The sequence below is a fragment of the Ornithorhynchus anatinus genome, chromosome 1 (assembly GCF_004115215.2).
Source record: "Ornithorhynchus anatinus isolate Pmale09 chromosome 1, mOrnAna1.pri.v4, whole genome shotgun sequence".
Taxonomy (NCBI): Eukaryota; Metazoa; Chordata; class Mammalia; order Monotremata; family Ornithorhynchidae; genus Ornithorhynchus; species Ornithorhynchus anatinus.
The window spans coordinates 95392744-95402654 of NC_041728.1; the positions used below are offsets into that span (position 1 = coordinate 95392744).

The window sequence follows — 9911 nt, forward strand, 5'->3', positions numbered from 1 at the left end:
CAAACAGACATAATTTGGTAGCATGACTCCTTGGCTATAGTAATAATAATAATCATTATATTTGTTAAGACCTTATTATGAGTTAAGCACTGTTCTAAGAGCTGGAATCGATACAACTAAATCAGGTTTGACACTGTTCCCATCCCACAGAAAGCTCAAAGTCTAAAGAGAAGTGAGAACAGGCAACAGATCCTAATTTTATAGATGAGGAAACTGAGTTACAGAGGAGTTAAGTGACTTTTCCAAGGTCACAGAGCATTCAAGGGACAGAGCTAGGATTAGAACCCAAGCCCTCTGACTTCCAGGCCTGTGTTCTTTCCTAAGGCCATATTGCTTCCCTAACCTATATGTAGGGGAAAAAAAGTCAGGCCCCCTTATAACTGCAATAAGTACCACAAACTGTAGCTGTCATTCAGCCAGGTGATATGTAATGATCACCTGGCCAATGGGAAAGTTCGTATTGAGCTGAATGGGTGGGAGCAGCCCTGAACAAAAGGTCGCTGCATCCAACTGTACTGATTAGACTGTAAGCCTGTCAATGGGCAGGGATTGTCTCTATCTGTTGCCGAATTGTACATTCCAAGTGCTCAGTACAGTGCTCTGCACATAGTAAGCACTTAATAAATACTATTGAATAAGAAATAATTTTCCCCTTCAAAAGAGTCACATCTATTAAGGAATGATAAATCCTTAAGAGACCTATATCTCCCTTGAATAAACCCTTCAACCAAAAGAAACCATTTCAACTCTAGGACACCAATGTCTCATTGCTCTGAATTTGATTTGCAGCTCACTCACTCCTGCTTTATATGTGTCTGGCCTCCCCCACTTACACTGGGAACTCTTTAGGGCACAGCAATGGTGTCAGAGTAGTTGATTTTCAACCTATTTCAGTGATTAGCACTGGGTTCAGCAAATAGTCTCTAGCCTGTAAGCTCACTTTGGGCAGGAAACATGACTACCAACTCTGTTACGTTGTACTTTCACAAGCACTTAGTACAACACTGTGCAAACAGTAAGCATTCAATAAATATGCTTCATTGGTTGATGGAATCAATACCATCATCCTCGACACAGTAGACACAGCCAAAGTTGCTCAGTGGTTTTCTTAGCATGAGCAGATATGATGGTACCAAGAGCAGGAGACTAGATGCTGGATTCCCAGCCTCTTCAATCAGTCCTTCCTACCCCTCAGTTTCCAGATTCCATGAATTCAAATCAATCATTGAATGGGGTTTTTCTTTTCTTCTCCCTTTTTAGAGATGAAATGTTGACAACTGAGCACTCTGAGTAATTCTGCAACAGCACTCCAGAGTTCATCCAGTGTAAAGGAGTTGGGGATAGAATTTGGGAAAAGACTTTTGTTTTGTTTAAAGGATTTAAGGGTTACTGGAAACAAAAGAGCTTGCCATATTAAAAAAAGAAAAGATGAATGCTAAACAGACAAGATACTGTACTGATTAATTATTAAGAACACATTTTGTGCGGTTTGACAGCTATGCAAAGGCAATCTACTACATAGTTATTAAACCTCAATAAATATGGTTCTAATAATGAATTGGTATTGAATTATCATACAATGGCATTCTTAGCAAATCTTAATTAGCTTTGTCTTTTGAAAACTTCATTAAAATTCTGACTAATGCAAATGCTTTTTTCGAACATAAGGAATCATTGCTGCCCAGGGTTCCTGGCGTATCACCCCAGGGTCAACTTTTTCCCCAAGATCCCCACGCATACAGGAGACCCTTGGGATGGTTCAGAATGCTACGGGGTTTGAAACCGACCTGCAAAGAAGCAGGGAACAACTCAAGAAAAGTCTGGCCAACAGTCTCCCTGTATTCTTCCCTTGAAGACCACATTCAAAGGAAAACAATCCATCCTGGGCCTTGAAACGCCTCCTAAAAAATAAAAATATTGCCACAGTCAACGGAAAAGACAAGTTGCTGAAAGCTAATAAGTTTGTTGAGGGAAATGGCTGTTTCTGAACTATGAAGGGTTTTTTTGGTTTGTTTTGGGGTTTCTTTTTTTCATAGTATAAAAGAGTTGTCATAATAAACGAAAAGGGTAGTGTGGAAAAAGATATCCTATATCAGTTTTGAAAAGTTCTCCTTGCCCATACTATTAATCTGATTGAATCTGGTTTGCTTGTGAACACCATTCAGAGTAAACAAACTGTGTTAGTGATCTTTCGCTGAGGGCTTCAAAAGACCTACAATTACAAATTTTATTGCTTAGTGTTACGAGATGATGGTATCTCAAGAGAAGGTGACAGTGAGTTAACATATAGGTCCCCAAGGGCAACTGGGCCCAGACCTAGAGACTCCCTTCTCCAAACAGAGAAAGGGCACAATTAGGGACTTTCAAAATGATAAATCTCTGTACTTTGGGAACCCAAGTTAATACCAATGAAGGAACTCCTCCTTTCATTCACATTTTGGTACTAATTAGCTCCTAATTTCGGGAGACTTTGTCCCTTTCAAGAATTTCTCACTACTGAGATGACCTCTCTAGCTATAGCATTTGGCAGTCAACCAAAACAAATGTCAGAGCAAATCCCTTGGCAAAATGAATGGATTTACAGCTCCATCTTTAGTTAGCTACTAGAATCAAGCCAGTCCTTCCTATTTCAGAATCTGAACAAACTCTTTAATTAAAGATTGTAGGCTGCTTGCTACTTCCCACAAAAAACATATGGTGTATATGAGAGTTTTTGTTGGTGTTTGAAGAAAAGATCAATACAGAGGGTGTGTTTGGGGTGGGGGGTGGGGGGGGCTATCTCTTGCCATTCAAATCCACAAAATGGAAACATATACATCTTCAAAATATTTGAGTTTATTCACTTCACCCCTAATTCCCACCCAAGTGATATAGGCAAACATTTCTTTCTCCATAAAGATGGGCAGAGTAGAGTTACATTTCAGAATGCATTGAACTCAAGTAGTAGGTATCTTGCATTGAGTGGCTGTGCCATGCTAAAGAGATATTTTGTGTTGCAGTCTTCTTTTATAATCAGGAGTGCACAATTAGTCATTCTTTCATCAAAGATTTAGCTACACAACCGCAGCAAGACGACATCCATCTGTTGTTCTCTTATTTGTGGCTGCTATATTGAAAATGCTTAAATGCTGAAGCGATTTAGGAATAATTGGATTAATCCTTTGAAATTTAAGGTTTTCAAATCCATATTCTGGTTTTTACATTACAGAATAGAAAAAAGCACCAGGCTTTAATTTTTGCCACTAAAGCCAAATTCTACCAGAAACTGGGGGAAACTGGGGAAAAGAATTGGGGGGGGGGGGGGGCATTTTAGTCTGCTCTCTCTATAACAGTGGTTTAGGTGAAGATCACTTAAGAAATGCAAGTTTGAAATGCTTACTTGGAATAAGCCAACTCAGCTAACTTTTGGAAAATCATTATTTCTGCAAACACCCAAGAGGGCAATTAAAATGCAGCTTAGCTTTCCTTTGCTATTTGCAAAGTAGCAATGTAATTAATTAAAAGTCATGGAAAATATTTGCACTTCAAGCAAGAGTTGTTTACTGTTTGTAAATGTTTGGAGTTTTATTGGCAAAGGAAATCACCAGTGGTGCGTTTAGTCCCAAGTTTCTTCAGCAAATAGCCTCAAGGATCAACAGCAAAGAAGCAAAAAATTGTTCTGGATCTAAGGTCTTCAATAGACAAATCTATTCTATTGGGAAGCAGCATGGTCTAGTGAAAATAGCATGGAGCTGGGAGTCTGGACACCTAATCCCAGTTTCATCAGGCACCTAATCCCAGCTTCATCACTTGCCTCCTGTGAGACCTTAGGAAAGTCACTTAATTCCTCTGAATTTAGTTTCTCTCATCTTTAAAATGGGGTATAAATACTTGTTCTCCTTCCTCCTTAGACTGCGAACTCCATATGGGGCAGGAGTCCTGCTTATATACCCTGTATCTACCCCATGATTTAGTTCAGTACTTGGCATATAGTTAGAGTTTAACAAATGACATAGTAATTATCTTTATGTTTAACAGAAAGTTTGGTCAACCAGTGGAACCTTTTTTGGGCCTTATGTCAGGTTTCAGAAGTGGTTAAATCGCTGGGGAGAAAAGAGACCTTAGTGGATCTTGAATTCAGCCGATTGTATAAAAAATGGCAGACTATTTGGGGCCTATTCCAACTATTGAGGAGTATAGATTGAAGCATTCCACCTCATGACTGTAACAAAAATAATATTTTGCCTTCAGGAAGTGCTCAATACATAATGATGATCCTGTGGGAATAATCAGTTAAATTTATGGAATGCTGTGTGCAGAGCATTGTACTAAGTGCTTGGGAAAGTATAATATAACAGAGATGGTAGCCATATTGCCGGCTCACTATGAACTTGATTATTTCCACGTTAAAATGTCAGAACTGAAGCCCAAATTTCTATGTTATGAAATTTCATGCTGTAGAACTGGAAATGAACCTAACCTGTTAAAACCATAAATCCAAACCCTTCATAATAATGAGAGTATTTGTTAAGCATTTACTATGTGACAAGCACTATACTAAGCGCTGAGTTGCACACAGTACTTGTCCCACTTGGGGCTCACAGTCTCAACCCCTATATTACAGATGATAAGTGAAATGACTTGTGCAAAGTCATACAGCAGACAAATAGTGGAGCCGAGATTGGAAGCCAGCACCTTCCCACTCCAGACCCATGCGCTATCCACTACGGCATGCTGTTTCATCTTACTTTGGGCTTGGCTGGTTGCATAGTTCTTTCAAAAGCACTACTCAACTTTGTAGATATACTTGTTTTAGGAAAATTGTCATATGCAAGTCGTTTTTGTGAACCCATTTATATAAGGGTCACCTTTTAGTGTGACCAGGGGTTGGTTTTATTATTTTGGCTGCCATAGGCACTATACTTTTCTCCATTCCTTAGTAGTTTATTTATAAAAAGGAACATATTTTAGGTTCCTTTTTTAAAAAAAAATCTCCACCCCGACCTCACTCTCTGACAAATGTTTCTATTCTAGGCTAGAGCCCACAAGGAAATCTGCCACTGAGCTGATCTAAAGATAATTTTCTTCTAAACAGGGAAGACTGGGGGAAAAATCAATATTAGTGATAAACATGAATTTGGTGTAAAGCCAGGTAGGATTTTAATAAATTGATTATAAAGTCTGTAAATGAACAATGATTCATGTACAAACCTTTCCTAAGGTTTCTGGAGTTGAATATCCTGCTCTCATGCAATCATTGATTTGCTTCTTGTCCTTAAATTGTCCATGCAAAACCCAGTTCAGGTTTGATGATGATGGCTTACTGACAAAATTGCTCTTTGTTAAGTAAATTTCTTAAACCAAACTTTCTATGCTTGCCAAATGTGCTTTTCTCCACCTTTCAGATCTCACTAGCTTGCCTGCTAGGAACAATTACAAATATATCAAATATCACAAACTTGTTTTCAAATAGCAAAATTTTCCAAGTTTTTTTTCTCTTTTCTGCCTAAGAAACACCTTCAAAGTCCTAAAGAATCTCATCAGGGGAGCTAATGGCTGCAGGCCAGCATTCTCCAATTCCAAATTTTGGCCAGAATGACTATGGGGAGAGAGCCACTTGTAAATAGCCCAAATGAGCATTTCATCACTAGTGTGTTTATTTATTTCATCACTAGTGTGTTTAAAATAGATATCAAAAACAGCCTCAGCAAGACCAAATCTTAATGTCAAGAAAATGCCAATGAGACCAGTTGCATGAGGGACAGCCACTTTGTCAGTGAAGCCCACGCAAGTCCATTTTTGGAAATTTAATCTAAAATGGCAGCAGCAGCATTGCCAAGTCATGATTTCAGCCCTGTCTTTGGCAACAGGTTTTCCTCAGATAAGGAAACTGTGTCTCTTGCAACTCATACCTATTTCAATGGAGGTCTCTTTGTGTTCTGTATTCCCTTTATTGATGCTAAGTCACAAGAAACTCACCTCCTACAGTTCAAGTTCCATGCCTGTAAAAAAATCAATAGGCAGATCTGAGTAAAAGTCAAGTCTATAGCTCACACAGGAAAGAACTGAGAAAATATGAAGAATCTCAATTCTGCAGACTAGTACAGGGAAACCATCCAGCTCCTCAACACAGACTATGTTGTTGAAAATTGGATCTAAAGATGATTTATTCTGAGTCTTTTCTTGAGAAGATCATGGTTTTGGTGGAGTGTTTTTCAAACTTTATCTGCCAAAGACCCCTCCTGACATCTAGCAGGATTTCATGACATTTTGGTGCTGAAATTTTCCTCCCTAAATGTCCATCAGCAAATGTTATTTTGCTTCATGATAGCCACAAACCTCATATTATTTCCACCCATCTTTTCCCAATTGTAAGATTTGTTCCTTTCCACTCAGTATACTCATTCCCTTCAGTCATTACTATTATTATTATTGTTTTATTATCAGCATCATTGCATTCTCAAGTTTTTATTCTGTTTTTAGTAGTCTATTAACACTGGATCACATGAAAAGTGAACAATTAGGACCTGGTCTCTGTCCCTCAAGGGACTCACAGTTAAGGAGAAAGAGATTACAAACGTAGTAAGGACACCCTCCTGCTCACCCTCTAACTCACTCCTGAGAAAAATTTCAGGCCCTGAGGACTCTTCTAGAAAGTGGAGTAAGGTTCAGGATTCCCATCTCACCCTGCCCCCCACTCCCAAAATAATAGAACACCTCACTCCAAACTGAACACAACACTGAGACAGTCACCTGAGGTGAGCCTTCTACTTTATTTGTGATTCATTTTCTCAAAAGTGTAAGGGTACCCAGTAGACACCATTATTACTGCTCATTCATTCAATCATATTTACTGAGAGCTTACAGTTTGCAGAGAACTGTTGTGATGTAAAGTCTTCTTTATAGATTTGTTAAGCACTTACTGTCAAGCACTGTTCTAATCACTGAGGTATATACAAGTTCATCAGGCCAGATATAGTCCCTGTCCCACAAGGTGTTCACAGTCTAAGAAGGAGGGAGACTAGGTATTGAATCCCCATTTTGCATTTGAGGAAATTGAAGCACAGAGAAGTGGAGTGACTTAACCACAGTCATGCAGCAGGCAAGTGGATTAGCTTGGATTAGAACCCAGGTCCTCTGGCTCCCACACCAGTGCTTTTTCCTCTAGGCCACGCTGTTTCTGGTTCCAGCCCTTCCTTTCCTAACCTACTTTCTGGGAGGTTTGTTCCTTAACAATAACTTCTGATCAGTTACTTGATTTGTCTTGATTACGTTGGTGAATGTGAATTCAGACATGTTGCTTTACGATGGAAATATTTTAGTAAAAGATACAGGCCAAAAAGTAAATCCAGTTCCCAAAAGGCAGTGTCTTTGTCTCTGTCTCAAAACACATGACCAAACTGGCAAGGGAAGTAGGGAGTTTGTAAGATGGTCCACTAGACAATCTTGAGGGCAGATCTTGGGGACAGGGCTACCAACTCTATTGTATTTTGCTCTCCCAAATATTTGGTACAGTGCTCTGCACACAGTAAGTACTCAATAATTACCACTGATGAATTGATGATTGGGAGAAGAATTGAAGGCAAAGTTACATGCTAAAGAACAAGAAGATATTAGTGAGACAATAGAGGAAAATGACAGATAAGTGTTCCCCAGTTCAAGCTGTTTTGGCAACCACCCTGGGATACGAAGTTACTGTGATCGAAATGCTGACGGGGGAAAACAGCTGGGAAATAAGATCACTGGGGCTTCATCTTAGAGGGGAATCCCTGCTGGCTAATTTGGAGTTTTTGTGTTTTCATCCACCAGTAATCAGTGGTTAGGGACTGCACATTTGTGAAGGGACAGCTTACTTTCTGTGTTTCCCTGCCAGAGATCTACATAGCCACATATCCATCAATGTAGACAGCATCACCACCCTCCCCATCCCACAAGCCCATAACCTTGGCATCATCTTTGATTTATCTCTCTCATTTAACCCATATAATCAATCTATCACCAAATCCTGTCAGTTCAACCTTCACAGTATTGCTGAAATCCACCCATTCAAATTTGTACTGTGTTGGTCCAAGTATTTATCCTATCCTGCCTTAACTACTACATCTGTTTACATGCTCGCCTCCCTAGCCCCCATCTCTCCTCATTCCAGGCATATTTCACTCTCAAGCCTAGATCATTTTTCTAAAAAACATTCAGTCCATGTTTCCCCACTCTTCAAGAACCTCCAGTGGCTGCCCATCCACCTCCACATCTAACAGAAACTCCTTTCAAATGACATTAAAGCACTCAATCAGCTCACTCCCTCCTACCTCACTTCACTGATCTCCTACTACAATCCAGCACATTCACTTTGCTCCCCTAACACCAACCTACTCACTGTACTACAACCGTCTCCATCTCGCCGTTGATTCCTTGTGCACTTCCTGCCTCTGGTTTCAAACTTCTTCCCCATTCATAAAATAATAATAATAATTGTGTTTTTTGCTAAGCACTTACTATGTGCCAAGCACTGAACTAAATGCTGAGGTAGATACAACATAATCTGGTCCCACATGGGACTCACAGTCTAAGTAGGAGGGAAAACAGGCATTGAATCCCCTTTCTGCAGATGAAGGACCTTAGGCACAGAGGAAGTAAGTGACTTGGTCAAAGTCACACGGCAGACAGGTGGCAGAACCAGGATTAGAATTCAGGTCCTCATACTCCCAGACCAGTGCTCTTTCCACTAGGCAACACTGCTTCAAATTCAGCAACCCACCACTCTCTTCAACTTCAAAGCTTTATTAAAATTTCTTCTCCTCCAAGAGACCTTCCCTGACAAAGCTCTCCTTCTCTCCCTTCCACATCGCACTTGCCCTTGTACCCTTTATTAACCCTACCTTAGTAGGAGCAGCGTGGCTCAGTGGAAAGAGCACGGGCTTTGGAGTCAGAGGTCATGGGTTCAAATCCCACCTCGGCCACTTGTCAGCTGTGTGACTTTGGGCAAGTCACTTAACTTCTCGGTGCCTCAGTTACCTCATCTGTAAAATGGGGATTAAGACTGTGAGCCCCATGTGGGACAACCTGATTCCCCTGTGGCTACCCCAGCACTTAGAACAGTGCTTGGCAAATAGTAAGCACTTAACAAATACCAACATTATTACCCACAACCCCACAGCACTTATCAACATATATGTAATTTTTTTTAATATCTATCTACGACACTAGATCTCTCTCAGGGTCACACCTGGAGAGTTTCCAGTACTCTACCAGTCTCGACTATGGGAGGGAGAGTCAAGCAAAGGCATACCCATTCCATTCCTAGCTTAGGCAGTGGCTAGCGAGTGAAAGGCAATCTGCTACAAGTCAAAACTCACTTATGCTGGGCAGCAGCAGCATTTTCTATGCAGAAGGAGGCAGGGGTAAACCACTTCTATATTTTTACTATGGATCCACTACCAGAACGATTACAGATGGAGGTGGAGCATTCTGGGAGAAATGTTTCCATGGCGTCACTGTGGGTCAGAGATGATTTGACGGCTTAAGAGAACACAAGACCCCCCTAGACTGTAACCTCTTTGTAACCAGGGAACATATCTATCAATACCCTTATACTGTGCTCACCCAAGCACTTAGTCCAGTTTCCTGCACACAATATATGCTCAATAAATATGATGAATTGATTGATTGAGTGATATCCCAGCATGGCTCAGTGGAAAGAGCCCAGGCTTGGGAGTCAGAGGTCACGGGTTTGAATTCCGGCTCCGCCACTTGGCAGCTGTGTGACTTTGGGCAAGTCACTTCACTTCTCTGTGCCTCACTTACCTCATCTGTAAAATGGGGATTAAAATTGTGAGCCCCACGATGGACAACCTGATTACCTGGTATCCCCCCAGCACTTAGAACAGTGCTGTACACATAGTAAGTGCTTAACAAATACCATGATTAGAGAA

General features: G+C 40.5%; 1 non-coding gene across 1 annotated transcript; it reads left to right on the forward strand.

The window, feature by feature from the left end:
- The first annotated feature begins 9187 nt into the window (after positions 1 to 9187).
- Positions 9188 to 9325, forward strand: LOC114817467. The gene has a single exon (XR_003765326.1). It is a non-coding gene; the product is annotated as a small nucleolar RNA SNORA7 (small nucleolar RNA).
- Positions 9326 to 9911: the final 586 nt, after the last annotated feature.